Raw genomic sequence first — 17893 nt, 5'->3', positions numbered from 1 at the left:
AGGTGGTGCCCAAGGAAATTGATGGCTGTCAGGGTGAACTGACATTTTGTTGGGTTGATGGCGAGGCCATAGTCACTCATTCATTGGCAGAGCAGCTGCAGATGTGTTAGGTCCTCCTGTCATGAATGACTGGTGATGAGGATGCTGTCTAGGTAGATAAAAAGTCCATGAGTCTCTGGAAAGTCTGCACTGTGTTTTTGAGGCTGACTGGCATGCGGAGGAACTCAAAAAGGCTGAATGGGTGATGAGGGCTGTCTTGGGGACATTGCTGGAATGCACAGGGATCTGGTGATACCCCCAGACCAGGTCAATTTTTGAGAAGATCTTCACTCCACATAGATCGGCTGTGAAGTCCTGGATGTGGAGAACTGGGTAATAGATGGGTGTTATGGCATAGTTGTGCCGCCTGTAGTTCCCACAAGGTCTCCATCCCCCAGAAGACTTCGGTACCATTTGTAGAGGAGAAGCCCATGGGTTGTCCGAACGCCAAACAATTTACATCTCCATCATCCTGAATTCTTCCTTGGTGAGCCGCAGCTTGTCAGGGGGAATCCTGAGTACTCAAGCATGTAATGGCGGACCCTGTGTGGGGATGTGGTGCTGGACACCATGTTTCGGGACCACAGTGAAGAACTGTGATGTTATAATGGCCGGGACTTCTGTCAGGATTCTGACAACCTTGTAGCCTGATAAGGTTACCGAGTCAAGGTGGGGGACTGGGAACATGGCTTCTGATGGGTGTAGATCTGGAAGGATCTGGAATTGACCAGACAGCGCCTTTTCAGATCCACCAAGAGGTAGTGGACTCTAAGGAAGTCTGCACCCAGTAGGGGAGGAGACATGTCAGCCAAAGTGAAGGTCCAATTAAAAGAGCAGGAGCCAAACTTGAGCGGGATAGTCCACATCCCATATATGCGTATGCTGCTATTGTTGGCTACAGTGAGGGACGATCCTGACTTCCCGGCACAGATGTCTTGGTTTGAGGAGGACAAGATGATGATCTCTACCCCTTGTCCATGAGGAAATGCCACCCTGAGTTCCATTCCCATAGATAAAGGAGGCTATCTCGGCGGCCGACTGTCATAGTCATCAGCGAGAGCCGGCTCTAGCATTTCCCGGATGATAGCAGTGGTGGGCTCCAGAACCCCCTTTTTGATGTTAGAAACACCACTGCAACAAGGTTGAGTCTCCACCTGCTGTGGCTGTCACTGGGCTCCTCAGTGTAGTGGAAGAGAGATGAGTCACTGGATGTGACGCAGCAATGGATGCCCTGATATATTGCTTGGTATGCCACAGGACATCTGCGTGAGTTGATAATCTGCGTGGGTCACTGAAGTAATCATCCGTGAGGAATAGGTGGATGTCTTCGGCATCTGTTCGGGAAATATCTGTTTGAACAGTAAGCAGGGCCTGTGGCCATTCATTAATGCCAGTGTATCGTTCATAAGGGCGGACTGCGTGTGATCACCCTGGCCATCTATGCAGAGCAGCCATGCTGATTGATCATAGCAGGAAAGGTTGAAGGTGTGGCTAAGGAGCGCCTGAATTTCCTTATACCTGTCAGCAGCTGACAGCTGACGTAAGAAGTTGATGATTAATCTGGCAGTCTCCTGGTCGAGCGAACCAACCACGTACTAATATCTTGTGGAGTCCGCAGTGATCTGCCTGACCTGAAACTGGGCCTCAGTCTGTTCAAACCAGACTAGCAGCTGTGAGGTCCAAAAAATCAGCAACTTCATCAAGACTGCATCTTGATCGTGGGGTCCAAAATGCTATTTTGGATAGTCAAGGTCACCACTATGGTTGGTATGCTGTGAAGCGAATGAAAGAAAAAAAGCACAGAAGCTGTGAGTGAGTTGAACCAACCAAATGACTTTGCTGGAACTCTCTGAGAGCTTATCAGCACCATTCCCATGATCCTTTTTGGCCCCTCCCACCAGGACCATTGAGCCTGAATCTCCATGACCCGGTTCGCTTGTGGATCAGTGCAGCTCGTGACACTACAATTAAATCTTTCTGGTTGCTGTTTTCAGGATGACCCAATATTTCCAAGTCCCATGTCAACATTTTGTTCTTTGAAGGCAGTTGCACCAGTTTTGCAGTCATTTATTTTTTTACTTGTCTCAGATTCAATTACATGGAAATAATCACCAGTAGTATTTGCAACATCTTCTAATACTTCATTTTCATCTATTGTTGATGAAAATAATTCCTTTAATATTGGTTTAGATGCCTTTGATTTATTTTCATATTGATCTGTTTTCTTCAGAAGTGATTTTCTTATTTACAGTCCTTTGCTGTTCCCACAGCTCATCACGTTTCACAACTGAAATCCTGTTGACACTTCTCGCTGATTGCTTCTGGGCATTATCATTTTTCTCTTCTAGTGGTCCATTAATTGTCCATCCAATTGGATGGTTTGGACAGCATAAGGCCCATTTCCCACACTCTGCATTACTTCTAGTGGTTCCAATGCCTTTGGTTCATCTGAGCCAATCATCATCTCTATCTCAGAACCAATTCTAGGTAGATAAACATCTCAGATGTGGCCACCGTCTGATATCATTTTGATGTGAGAAAAGTCCTCTGGGTGCATGTGCTTGGAAGATCACAAGAATCGCTGCTGTTCAGCCCAACCATCACTAAGCCAAAACCAGATCAGTTTCATTAACCTTCTATGATCCATAGTCTTCAGTAGAATCTTTGACCTTCTTCCATGTAGATTAAGCTTAATCGTTAACTCCACCATACTAAATGATGCAGTACTACCTGGGTCAAGAGATGCATTATGGTACTCCCTGTCTTGGCCTTGACTTGTCCAGGCACTATTAAGAGTTTGCAGTTATCTTCCCTGGCCACAGTAAGGCCAATTGTCTGAATGGAGGCTATGGGAATATTTCCAACTGCTTCTTTTGTTTCCACTTGTTCTTTTTCAATTTTTAACCCTTCCTTGATGGATATGCACATCTTAAGATGCTTCTGATTGCACATATCACAATTCAGTCACTTCTTACAGTTTTTTCTGAGGTGCAGCTCAAACATATTCCGTTTTCTATTAGGAAACCGATTTTCTCACCATGCAACTTATTTTCTAACTGCGCACTTTTCCAAAGTAGGCTCATTGTAATGGTATGGATTGTGTGTGCTAATTGGCTCGGGCTGGCCCGCCCCCTGATGACACACTCACCTGGACTCCTCCCCTGGGACCCAGGCCATAAAGGTCATGGCACCTCTCCCTTCCCTAGTTTGGATGCGGGCCAGCTCAAGTCTTCTGTGCAATAAAGCCTAGCATTATTGGGGCAACAGGTAGTTCCCAACACTCATCTTTACAGTTTTTCTCAGCAGGCAAACTCTCCTTCTCTTCTTTATCTGTAATTGGTACTGCATTAACCAAGGCACTTCTCTTATTTTTGGATTAGGCTGGGACTTGGACTTCTTTACGTCTGCGCTCACTGTCGGAGTATCCTTGATATTTCCAAATACTAGAATAGTTGCAGTCCGCATGTGCCATTCAAGGAACTCAACAATATCCTCAAAGATAACATCCTTCCTATACTTTGTCTGAAGTTTACAAACTCTTTTCTCCACAAATCCTTCAGCATATAAGGCAAATTGTTTGTGACGATTAGCATATTACAAGATAAGTTAAGCTCCCGCACGTGGTCGATATCTTCCATAGCAGTACGACAGGAAAGTGTATGCTTGTAAAGCTTTTGTATCCACCACTTTTATTGATGACCATGAAAGAACCTTCTCCAGATAAGCCATTGCAATTTTATTCTCATTGCCAAATTGACCAAATTGCCTTTGCCTTAGTGAATCCCCTTTGTGGATCCATATGCAGACAACTGGTCACAAGTTCCTTTGGCTGCCTTCCAGTGTAATAAAGATGATCTCTAGTGTTTTTATTCCTACTTTTGATATTATGTTCAAAAGATCTCATGAATGCTTGATACTGAAGTGGATCTTGAATCTCCTTCCTGGGTAAGGAATAGAGTCCTTGTTGCTGCATTAATAAAGCAGTAATTGCATTTTGTTTTGCCATGATTGACAATATATTGTCTTGTTCACCGTGGCTTAAAGGTGGTTCTGTAGCTGAAAATGTTACATGTCCTTGTTCACCCTCATTTTTTATGACCTGATGGAAGTAAATAGAATTCTGGCTGGATAGATTGAAATCCACTCATATCTCTGTCCGAGGGATGATTATTGGTATTTGAGCCCCGGCACCTCCATTCTCGGGAAGGATTTGTCCATGTATATTCATGCCTTGTGACCGAGGTACAAAAGATTCTGCCTTGGCATCAAGTGCTCTCATTTCATGTGATGACTTCTTACCATCAGATCTCTTAGATAGGTCACTTCAAACAACAGATCCTTTTAAACTTGTCAGTACCTTCACTTCAGCCTTCTTTCTTATAAAATTATTTTTTTATTATCGGAAAAACAAACAGAAAAGCAGTAAATCAATTGCAATGAAACCTTTGCAGATTTACAAATAATAGCATAGGGTCCAGTAGCAATATGAGTTAATTCTAAATCCAATAAATGCCAATGCATACAATATTATAAAAGATAAGTAAGGAAAATATGAAAAGAAAAAAGAAAAAAAACTCAGACCCACAGCAATCGAAATTCATATTAAATCTGAACAAACAGCCTCAGGGAAAACAAACAAGCAGGCCCAGTAATATTCATCATCGCACCTCATTAGTGAAATCATGGATGTGAGCTAGAAATGGGCCTCTGGTCTTGTCAAAAGAAATCTTGATTTTTGTGACATTATGCCTAATTTTCTCCAGATTTAAGAAGGACATAATATCTAATAACCATTGATTATGCGTAGGTTGGAACTCATCCTTCCATTTTAACAGAATTGTTCTTCTTGCGAATAAAGTGGAGAATGCTATAAACTCTCTTTGATTAGAAGATGAAATAATATTTATATCTTTAGAACAACCAAATAGTGCAATTACTGGACATGGATCTAAAGTGATCTCAAATATGGTTAAAAAAGTTCTAAAGACGTCGGTCCAATATTTTTGCAAATTAGGGCAATTCCAGAACATTTGTAGCAAAGAAGCATCGAATATTTTACATTTGTCGCAAAGTGAACTAATATCAGAATAAATTTGAGCACGTTTGACTTTGGAGAAATGGACACGATGTAGCTCTTTGAATTGATTAAGACTCTGTCCAGTGCACAATGAGGAATCGTAAATCTGGCCCAAAATTGAAGTCAATTTTTCTTCTGACAAAGAGATATTCAGATCATTCTCCCATTCAGTTTTAATTCCACTAAAAGAAATTGCTTTCATATTCAATAGTCTATAATATAAAGCAGATATCATGCCTTTATGTGTAAATTGTAACTTAAAGAGTTCATCGATAAAATTTGGGTCAGGAAGAGTAGGAAATGTTAAAAGCTTACACCGAACAAAATGTTGAATTTGATGGTATCTGAAATAATGACTATTTGATAGGTTAAATATCATCCCCAATTGTTGAAGAGATATAAAATGTTGTTGAATAAAAATATCTTTAAAACTATTAATACCTAAAAAATTCCATTCTTGAAAACCGGCATGTAAAATAGCTTGTTATAATAAATAATTAGATATAATATGATATGTAACTATAAATCCTGTAAGGCCTAAAATTTTCTGAATTGATTCCAGATCCTCTATCTATGTGTCATTATTAAATTCTGACACATAGTGCCCATAGGGATGTACTTCTGAGGGACTTCTAAGATTATTGAATATCTATTCATAACAATGAATGCACTTTATCCTTAGATTCTGAAAAAGCATTCAACAGAATAGAATGGGAATATTTATTTGCCACCCTAGTAACATTTAATTTTGGCCCAGCTTTTATACATTGGATAAAACTTTTATGTGCATCTCTAATGGCCTCAATTTGTACCAATTCTCAGCAATCCAAGCTTTTTAAACTACATTGAGGCATGAAAGAAGGCTGTCCTCTAAGCCCATTGCTTTTTGACTTAGTACTGGAACCACTTGCTCTGTGGGCAAATCCTGATCTTTACTGGTTTAGTTAGAGGAACCACTGATCATAGGTTCTCTCTCTTTGTGGATGACCTTTTATTGTTCATTTCCAACTCGAGTTATCCATACCGAATATACTCTCTTTACTTTCTCATTTTAGCAGATTTGCTGGTTATAAGATCAATCTTCATAAGACCAAATTGCTACCATAGAATTTTAAAAATCTTCTTAAAGAAAACTTTGCACTTTTAGTCCACCAAACCAAATCAATTCTTAGAGGATGGTCACCACTCTCATTGACCATGATTGGTCGTATTAATTTGGTTAAAAAGAATATTCAATCAAAATTTTTATACCTCTTTCAATCACTGCCATTATTTATTCCTAAGTCCTTTTTTGAGAATTTTGAATCAATTATTATGTCATATATACGGCAAAACAAGAAACCTAGATTGAATAAAAGGTATCTTTAGAACGTTAGAAATAATGGGGAATTAGCCCTATCTAATTTTTGTTCTTACTCCTGGGCTATAAACATAAGAAATATGTTACTTGTGTTCATTGTGAAAATACTTCAGCCTTCATAACAGCAAGTTTTGATTTCAGATCCAATTGTTCTCTTTTTCTCCTTTACTCTAATTGCTGCTTAATTTGCTGCCTCCTTTAGCTGCACCTCCTGGTCCATTTTCTGCCTCCTTATCTGCTCCTCCTGGTCCCCTAAGGTGTATTTCTCATCAAGCACATCTTGTTGTGCTTGAAGAGTGGCTGAGCCTTTATACATAGAGATGAAGCACTTGAACACGGGAAGCCCACTTTGGAATTTCTATTGCTTCTCCTGCTTCCAGCATTTGAAGCACTGTCTTCTGGATTTACATCTGGTACGTGAATTGGTGCCTGGAAATCTGACTCCTTTTCAGATTCGAATCATACATCCTCTTCCCTTTTGTCCTCTTTGTCAACATTATCTGACACATCGTTAGCCATTTCTGTTAGCCGACATCACCTGCAGTGCTTTTGTGGAGTCTTTACTCTCATCCACCAAAGCTGCCTCTTCTTCTTCTTTGATTGACAGCTTCAGTCTAGCGACGAGAGCACTTTTGTCACCTGTTGTATCTATCCCCCATTGGCACAGTTCTTTCATAAGATCTGCCTTCCTCCAGGTTTTGCTACATAGTGACTTAGCGCAGACTCCGAAAGCAGTGGCGGCTATTTCTCCCGTCTCCATCTTGATGCTGAGTTCCCAGCACAGAAACACAAGCAAACTGTACTGTTACCAGCAAGCAAACCTCCACCATTTATATCACTAATTTGCAATAAGTAACTTGACTAATGTGTCAACAAAATCCTCTTCTCACAGATTAGAAATTTTGAACTCTTTTTCTGGTCACTACTCAGGCCGATGGATGTGGATCACAAACTGCAAAGCAACTCTGTATTTCTAAGATGTCCGCAATTCAATGCAATTCAATTTCCACTCACACAGCAGTCCAAATGTTCCAACAAAAATTTCTGTTGACTAATTGTAGCGATTTGATCAACAAAATAGTCGCTTGGCTAAATGAGGCGTTTGTCTGCGATGTTTTTCTTGAATAAATCGATAACGAAGCTCAAATTAATTATTTTAAACAGTCTTTATATCATGTATGTATTTTGTTTTTTTCCTAAACTATTTTTTCATTGTATGTTTTATCACTATCAATAAATAAAAAATTCAAAAAAATATGGGTGCCCTTAAATCCTGAAGTTGTGCCCTCTTGTCATGGACTCCCCTACATGGGAAACAACTTTGCCACATCAATCTGCCCAGGCCTTGCAAAATGCTTCTATGAGGTCCCGCCTCATTCTTCTGAACTCCAAGGAATACAGTCCAAGAACTTTCAAAAGTGAGTATTGCCGCAGGAAATCTACCAGGGCTGGAATAAAATGATATGTTCTTTTCGTTTTAAAAATAACTCTCTCCGAAAATTGTCAGAACAGATTCAATGTTCTCTTGTACAGTCATTCCATAGGCTGTAAATATCACTGGAATATTCTTGCTGGCTCTTTCCAGTTTTTCATCGTAAAATATTGGTAACATGACCTGGATTCTTTTGTACTAATATCTTCTGTTAAAACCAAGCCAAGTTTCATACTTCAACACACTACAGCCTGATATCACTGTCTGATTTATATGTTGCCTTTACTCTCAATTCTCGGAATTGCTCTGGCCATCCAATACACAGCAGCAGATTAATTGATCCTTATGCATTATGCCATTTCCAATTATAATCCACCCATTTATTTTAATTTTCCCTCTGCTTTACATATCTCTCACAAATCATTCTAATGACCACACCTTGATTTTCCTTTCCAAGAATTATATCCTTCAGCCTTTGAGTTATCATTCTGCTTCATTTTGACTGAGGCTACCAGCCGATTAATCATATTGCTCTTACATTAGAGCTTGGGAGGGCAGTGGCTACGTTACTGAACTAATAATGCAGAGGCTGGATGAGTGAACCTGAAACAAATCGCCACAGAGCTGGAGAATTTAAATTTGATTAATTAAACAAATTCCGGAATAAAGATAAGTATCAGGAAAGGTGTGCCTTAAACTGTTTCCTTGCCATTAAAGCCTCTATGCCTCACCTATAAGCAGCACAAAGGAAAATCTGCTGTCTGTTCGGACTACAGACATATGTTAAAGCACTGCAATGAGAATAAACCTGTGCAGCAGAATCAGGCAAGAGAAAGATTGTCTGATGCAAGAAGCTCCTCTTGAGTTTGTTCCCAACCTGCAGCGCTGTCCCACAGAGTAGACACACCTCACTTATTGCAGCTCTCTTCTCCACAACCCCTGAAGCAATTGCACGTCTTCCCTTTCAGCTTTCGTGAGATCCCAGTCTCGTGCATTCAGCGTCTTATGGAGGCGAGGCAACTTCATACCGATTAGTCCGTATTCCTCAGTGGTCACACAACTTTGAAATAGCACTGAGGATGGAACATGGTCTTGGACTCTGAGGGCAGGGGTAATAAGTGCCAGACCAAGTCTAGGGCACAAAGTAGAAGAAACAAAATTAATACTCCAATCCATAAAAATCTTGATGACAGCATTGGTAAGGGTGATCACATTGCAGACCTGTGGAGATGAAGTCAGAACTTCATAAACAAGGTACAATCCATACCTTCTGTCATGTGTGGCAGCATCACACGATTTCGAACATACCTTCCTGGGCATCCTTGAGGTGCAGCAGCAGATCTGTTTTGCAGTCCAATCTACAGAAGCATTCCCTGTCATATCCTTCATTCCAGTAGAAAGCCAGCCTCATTCAATGAATATAAATGACCTGCCAGGAACAAGAAGTCAGGGTGACATGTCAAGCCAATGAAGCCAGCACACAGGACAGCAAGTATGCCAAGCAGCAGAAGCAACAAGCAACAGTCACTTCATATCCAGATGTGAATAGTAGATAAGCACTGTGTGAGTGTGTGTGTTATGCAAGTATATAGTGTATAGTATATATACTGTGCGTGGGTGTGTATGTATACGCACACGGGCACACTATAGTGCATAACAGCACAGTACAGGCCCTTTGGTCCACAACGCTGTGCCAACCTATGCAACCTACTGTCTTGGGTAAACTTGTACCTCTCACTTTGTTCGTTTTAGATTGGTCACAGTGTTCGAACAACCGAAAGAAAATAGACACACACACCAAGAGCAGTTCATTTTATACAAGTCTTTATTACTAAATCTAAAGCTGAATTCACATTACAATATGCAAGCCCTTCCCAATTATACTTATCAACGCCTGGACTGGTCCCAACTGCCGAAGCGAGGCAACGACTGCACACTTGTAGTAGGGTGTCGGGGCGCCGGTAGCAGCTTCTCTACCTCCCTTGACCGGGACGTTAGCTGGACTCTTGAAGTTCTTCTTTTTGCTGAGAGATATAGCCACCTCTTCCAGAGTCTCTCTCTCTTCAGCAGTGGGACCAGGGCTTATATTACTCAAAAGTTGTTTACTTCAGATCTTATCTTTTTGAACAAATGGTTTATTATCTTCCTCTTGCTGAGAGATGTTGCCACCTCTTGGAAAGTCTCTCACTTCAGCAGTGGGACAATGGCTCATATCACCCAAAAGTTGTTTACCTCAAATCCTATCTTGAACAAATGGTTTAATTAACTTCAAGGTCTTCTGACAGTCTGCGACCAACAATATAAACTGCTCTGGGCCTCATAAGTGTAAATTAGATAATGTCTTCCTATTCAACTGCATCCTGGGCTCATGGTGGAATTTAGATGTGTCTACTAATTTCTAAAAAAAACAGACAAGTTGTCAGCCTTGCAAAAGCAAAGACTGCAAAAGTAAGAAACACGGTTTAAATCTTCCATTACACCTACTCCGCAACAATCTAATTTATCCCTTCTCACATCTAAATCCCTTTTATTTTTATCCTGTATCCTCCTACACTAAAGTGAGATGATGTTTGTGCATCATTCGCTTGGATCGCCTGTTGCAGTATGCAGTGCTCGTTGGGTATTTGTGTGTGTCCCTGTACACTCTGTTCCTCATTACATCGTTTGAATGCTTGTGCATTCTGCTTTGTCTTCACTGCACATTTCGCTATTTTAGAATGGATTTGGGATTTAATTTGAATTAACATAACCAGTATCTCAGCTGTCAAAAAGAATTTCACGTTTTGTGAAAGATTTATTTAATATTTGAGTTTAATAGAAAGCCATTTTAAAATCTGTCAAGGAACCCACAATCAGTTTTATACCTATATTCTTTGATTGCAAGTCATTGGGAATGGAATTCCAATAAACAAGGATATTTGTCGATATATAGTTTCTTCTCCCAAACTGTTCAGCCCTTTTCCATTACTCTAGAAAGTTATTTGAGACACAACTGCACTAGGGGATAATCAACACATCATTATTCCAACACATGCTTGGTGGTTGTAATAGGATGAGTTTCTTTCCAGCTTTCTCAATTAGGTGGAGGAGAGAAACAGCGAGGGCAGCTAGCTTGGGGTTGAAGGTGACCATCTTGGGATCGTGAGCACCCTGACAGCAAGTCTAGACTGATCTCCATCACGCTGAACCAAGAGGCACCACACGAACTCGTCAGGTCCATGGTGGACGTCCAGTAAACATGTGCGCTACCAACTGCTTATTTGATATCAGGAGTACAGAAAGTTTTATCCACTCTAATATTGCTAAGCTCCTAACCCTTAAAGTACGGCCCACAAAACACAAGATATCACTTGAGTCCAAATCACACACAGAAGCCATCCATGGGATCTATGTAGTGACCCTAACCATTGGAGGCATAGTTTACAAACATTTCAGACTACTCATCATGCCACAACTGTGCCCACTTACGACTGGGGCTGGGCTTTCAGTGCCAGCTTCAGAAAGTGACAGTGAAATTCGATGGGCCACATTACTCCCCTCACTGTTTGCAACAAGCCATTCATAGACGGCCCTCTGCATGTGACCTGTAGCCTCTCAACTCTTAAGGTCGACCTACCCCCCACCAATGTTCGTCAACCTCACCCCTGACTGCAAGCCGGTGGCCAGCAGGAGTAGATGGTACTGTGTGGCAGACAAGGCATTCATTAAGTTGGAGGTCAGCGCTTGTTGGGCAAGGGCATCATTGAGGCCAGCAATAGCCCTTGAAAGGCCTAGGTGTTTGTGGTAAAGAACAGGGAAAAGAATAGGATGGTCACAGACTACAGCCAGGCCATCAATTGGTACCTGGAGCTCGACGTGTACTCCCTTCCTTGCATATATGATATGGTCAACCAGATCGCACAATATCGGGTATTCTCCACGATTGACCTGAAGTCGGTGTTCCTGATCCACCCAGAGGACTGGCAGTATACTGCATTTGAGGTGGATGGCTACCTCTACCATTTCCTCCAGGTCCCTTTCAGCATCACAAAGTGGGTCTCCATCTTTCAGTGGCAGATGGACCGCATGGTGGACCACTACGATCTACAGGCCACTTTCCCATACCTAGATAATATAATCATCTATGGCCACAATCTGCAAGATCATGATGCAAATTTCCATAAGTTCTTCTGGGCAGAAAAATGCCTGATTCGTACTAATAAGAAAGACAAATATGTGTTCCGGATGGCATGACTAGGCATCCTTGGCTGGATGGTCGATAATGGCATCATTGGCCCCAACCCTGACCGGAAGTATCCGTTGCTGGAGCTACCTCTTCCACATACCCTCAAAGCACTGAAGAGATGCCTTGGGGTCTTCTCATATGAGTCCCTAACCATGTGGACAAGATTTGCCCTATGGTGAAAGCCACTAGGTTTCCCCTGCTGGCAGAGGCCCAAGCTTCATTCGACCGCCATCATCATTTGACCGTATCAAAGATGACATCATCAAGGTAGCCAAGACCGATCCTACCCATAGCCCCTTGCATGCTCCCCATTCCACTCTGCCTGATCAGTCAATGAGATTGACGACTGTTCCAGTCTTTAATAGACATGTCCACATCATTCCAAGTGGAGAGTGATGGGTCAGACTTTGCCCAGGCTGCCACACTCAATCAATTGGACAGGTCCGTCACCTTTTTCTCACACACCCTCCCGGGCCCTGAAATTCACCGTTCCTCCATCGAGAAGGAGTCCCAGACCATTGTGGAGGAAAATCGACACTGGAGGCACTACCTCGCTGGAAAATGATTCACTCTCCTCACAGATCAGCATATGGTCGCATTCGTGTTTAATAATAAGTAAAAGGGCAAAATCAAGAATGATAAGATCCTCAGGTGGAGAATTGAACTGTCCACTTACAACTATGACATTCTCTACCAGCCTGTCAAACTTAATGAGCCCCTGGACACTCTATCCCAAGGGACCTGTGCCAGTGTCCAAATGGACAGACTGCAGACCCTCTATAATAACCTTTGTCACCTCGGAGTAACTAGGATTTTCCATTTTATCAAAGCTCGGAACCTACCATACTCCGTTGAAGAAATTTGGACTATGATTAAAAACTGCCAGGTCTGCGGCGAATGCAAACCTCAATTTTACCGACTGGACAAGGCGCACCAAATCAAAGCCGCCCACCCCTACAAGTGCCGAAGGATTGATTTCGAGGGGTCCTCCCCTCCTCCAACCGGAATGCCTATTTCCTTACAATCATCAATGAATACTCCTGTTTCCCTTGCATCATCCCATGCCCAGACATGACCATGGCCACAGTTATCAAGGCCCTCCATAATATATTCATGCTCTTTGGACACCACAGCTTCATCCATAGCGACTGGGGGACCTCATTCATGAGTGATGAGCTGCAGCAGTACCTACTGGCCAGGGGCATCGCCATAGGAAGGACAACCAGTGAAAATGGACAAAGGGAAAAGGAGAATGCCCTAGTCTGGAAAACTATCCTCATATCACTGAAGTCACGGGGACTCCCCATCTCCCAATGGCGAGAGGTCCGCCAGACACACTCCATTCTGTCCGGTCACTTTAATATACAGTCACCAACAACACACCTCATGAATGGACGTTTGCTTTCCTGAAGAAGGCTGCATCAGGGATTATGCTGCCTGCCTGGCTTACCTCCGCAGGACCGGTCCTGCTTTGGAAGCACATCGGGCAATTAAAGACGACCCACTGGTCGAGAAGGTCCACCTCCTCCACACTAAGCCCCATTATGCCTAAGTTGTCTTCCCTGACAGGAGTGAGGACACGGTCTCGATCCAAGATCTGGCACAATTGGGCACTTCCCCAACCACCAGTGACCACCAACAGACACTTCCCCCCACTTCTACTTTAGGGGTCCCTGAGCCTGCAACTGACCATTCTCCACCCCTGTTGTTGTCAATGATGCACCAACACCGCATTCCTTTAATCCCTCACCTGTCTCCCCACCCCCGACAAACTATAAACCGATGATGACAGGCCAACCCCACAAGCTGCTCAGGATGCCACGGAAGTGCCCCAACCATTAGCACGTTGTTCGCTGTGGCAAAGGAGACCCCCTGACAGACTTAATCTGGAAGATGTACATATGTATATTTGTTTCATTTTTTTCTCACCTCTCAGGACCCTTCTTAAAAAAGAGGGGTGAATGTGGTAAACCACTGCCATGCTATGATTGGCTGCTGCCGGCTGGCCACGCCTCCCAAGACCAATCCTACCCATAGCCCCTTGCATGCTCCCCATTCCACTCTGCCTGATCAGTCAATGAGATTGACGACTGTTCCAGTCTTTAATTAATAAAAGCCTGATAGTTTCACAACTTCAGTCTTTTGTGATTATTGATGGGGCATCAGTGATGCAGTAGTTCGTGGCTCGATGTTGGAGCAGTCTTATGCTGTACATGGATCCATTGTACAGTGGTTCTATTCACGAAGCGTGGCCAACAACAATGAAGACTTCCACATACTAGAACCTGCTGCCTTCGTTTTACAATCAATGTTTGGAAGGTTCCAAATTCTTATTGTCTGAGAGCTGAGCTAATTGTTCAGGTAAGCTCCTACTGTTTGAAGCATTTGTAATGACTGAGCAATTCATTCTTAATTTTCAAAAACAGAGCAGTTAAGCAATCAATCACAGAGAGACATTATTAGTATAGCTAAAGGGCAATGTTAATTGAGTCATATTCTGAGAACAATGTGACTTTGGAATGAAGTTAATGACAAAGGCATATAAATATGGAATTATATTGGAACTTCCTTTAAGGAAGATGTTTCACAAAGCAGGATAATACCTGAGCAAACATGTCTGTGAAAGAATAAAGCCTGAAACCGAAACCTTTCATTCTTTCTGTGTAAAATGTGAGTGGTTGATAAAGCAGGCAGTAAACAGCAGAGAATCTGAAGTGATCAGAAAGGCTGGGACATGTCAATATGTATCATTCACTTTATGGCTACTATTGAGAGTATTTCATTTTGTGTGTAAATATAATGTTCCATTAGTTTTTATTGGCAGCCACAGGATTTTAGAAAGTTGCAGAGAGTCTCTGAATTTTCAGCTTCCACTCTTCAGGGCAATAACTCATGTCATGGTTATTTCCCTGCTGTTATGAAGCCATGGATTGCAGTGCCCTTCTATAGTTCCAGAGAAAGATTTAATTCTTTTTTTTTTGTTACTGAGAGGCACTACAATATGAAATGGTGTTCAATAGTTCTATGGTCCCAAACAGTCACCTGCAGCTGTGGAGCCTTTGTGCTTATTTCTGGGGCCTCAGAACCCAGGATGGAAACCTGTGAGCCACTCACATAAGCAGAAGGTAAATTATCTTGGGCTCATCAGGAAGCAGGGAATGGAGTGGGATGGGCACGTGGTGTCTGGGAAATGCATCGATAAACAGCTTTGACCTGGCTCTTAGGACCGCAGTATTTTTACATTATGGTTGTGATGTGGTTCCTTCCACATAAAGTCTTATAAAACCAGGTGGACCCTTCCATGCCAATTTCCATTCATTTATAGTTTCTGTGACTACCCCAGTCTCCCGCCTCCTTGAAACATCATTTATTTATTGCCACTGACCTTGGAAAAAGCACTTGACCAAATCACTCACCCACTGCCTGGCATTTGGTCTTTCAGTCATCAGATTCTTCCAGTCATTGCTTTCTCCTTCTGAGCCATTGATAACCTTCTTCCCTGAAATACATTTAATATGCTCCCCTCTTGGTTATTCCTTCCGGTGCGTGGCCTAGAATAGGTTGGAATGAAAACTAGCATCTTTCTCAACTGGCCTCCTGGTTCTCCTGGTGGTGGTCAGGTCATGGTTAGGGCAGAATCAGCCTGTTGGGAGAAATCTGTGTCCATTGATTCACCAGCTGGAGGAGTCTGGATACAGTTGTCCAGGTACATTCACCAAAACACCAAAGTCTTGTCAATGGTAATAAAATAGATTATGACCTAAGGAGTTGCAGGAAATCAGTTCTTCTGAGAAATAAATCTACATACCCTAGCAAAGTATTCTATACTGAGCTACTTTAGACGTCAGTGTACATGCTGTGGAATCGCTGTACACATTGTCGAGTTGATGTATACACTGGGAAGTTGATGTACACGCTGTGGAGTCTAGTGCAAGACTGACACCACCAGGCTTGCATGCTGGGTTTATATACATCTCTTCTTCTTTCACATGAACAGGAAGTGACTTAATCACTGATGTGATCAGCCCAGATAAAAACATGTGTTCGATGCAGGTCAATTTCCTATGTTTTCCACAGGACATCCACCATTTTGCTGGTAAAATGACCCCCCCCCCCCCCCCCCAGAACTGGCAATCCCTCTCTGGAGCCCAAAAATCTATATAATTCTTTGCTTGGGCGGCCTTCCTCTCCACCGAGGCACCTGAACTACAAATGCTCTGTCCAGATCCAGATGGGCAGGTTTGAGGCGGTCAATTGCAAAAGGTTCCTCTTTACATCCAATGTCCAAAATGTTCGTTGAACCATTGTGTCTTAGTACCTCAAAGTGACCCACATATTGATGCTGGAATGGTGCTCGGTGTGTTCCTTTCTGTACAAAAACATACTTGCAGTCCTACAAGTTCTGGGATGTATAGAACCTGGCCTGACCATGTTGAAATGTTGGTTTGGACACTAAAGAACTGAGCTTCTCGTGAAGCTTGCTTAGGATTGCTGCGGACTTTTCCTTCCATCCTCATGAGTCTAATACAAATTCTCATGGAACCATCAGAGGTGCACTGTAGACCAGCTCTGCCGATGAGGCACCTATATCATCCTTAGGTGCTGTTTGTATGCCAAGAGTACCCACAGCAATTCATCAACCCAGTTAGGTCCCTGCAGACATGCCATAAGGGCCAATTTCAAATGCCTGTGGAACCTTTCTACTGGTTTGTTGGATTGGGGGTGATACGCAGTTGTGTGGTGCAACTTGGTGCCAAGCAGGGTGGCCATTGTTGACCACAGACTTGATGTGAATTTGGCACCCCTGTCAGACATGATATGTGCTGGCAGACCGAAACGTGCTATCCAGGCTGAAATGAGGGCCCTGGTGCAGGTGTTGGTAGTCATGTCTGCCAGTGGAACCACCTCTGGCCACCACGTGGCCTGATCCATGATAGTGAGAAGAACACGGGAACCACATGATACAGGCAGGGGGCCTACAATGCCCACGCATATGAGGTCAAACCTCCGATACGTCGGCTCAAAAGATTGTAGTGGGCTTTTGTGTGTTACTGGACTTTGGATGTCTGGCAACGAGTGCATATCTTCACCCAACTGCTGACCTGGTTTTGAAGGCCACGCCACATCAATCTGTTGGATACCATCTAGACAGTTATTCTGATCGATGGATGTGCCAACCCGTGTACGTGTCAAATACCTGTCACCTCCAGGCCACTGGAACGATTGGGTGAGGACGGCCTGTAGATACGTCACACAAGAGTTTCAGCTCCCCTGGGCCAACCAGAATTTCTTCCAGCTGCAGGTTCGAGTCTCCTGTTCTGTAAAGTGGAGTTTCTTCATCTGCCTGTTGTACTTTCGTGAGCGCAACATAGTTCACCCCTTGGGCTAAGGTCTGCATGGATTGTATGGTCGGGTGAGGCAGCGCATCAGTCACTACGCTGGCCTTTCCTGAGATGTGTTCGATGGCCGTCGTGAACTCAGAAACATATGATAAATGTCTCTGTTGATGAGCCAACCATGGATCTGATATCTTAGTGAAGGCCAATGTAAGTGGCTTGTGGTCTGTAAAAGCCGTGAAATACCTGCCTTCTCGAAAGTACCTGAAATGTCTGATAACTAGGTACAGTGCCAACAATTCTCAATCAAACACACTGTACTTGAGTTCTGATGGTCTTAGGTGCATGCTAAAGGAAGCCAATGGTTTCCATTGCCCATTGATGTACTGTTCAAGAACCCCTCCTACTGCCGTACTGGATTCAT

This window comes from Narcine bancroftii, chromosome 14, assembly GCF_036971445.1.
Source record: "Narcine bancroftii isolate sNarBan1 chromosome 14, sNarBan1.hap1, whole genome shotgun sequence".
Classification (NCBI taxonomy): Eukaryota; Metazoa; Chordata; class Chondrichthyes; order Torpediniformes; family Narcinidae; genus Narcine; species Narcine bancroftii.
Note: the sequence above shows the minus strand (reverse complement) of the source record.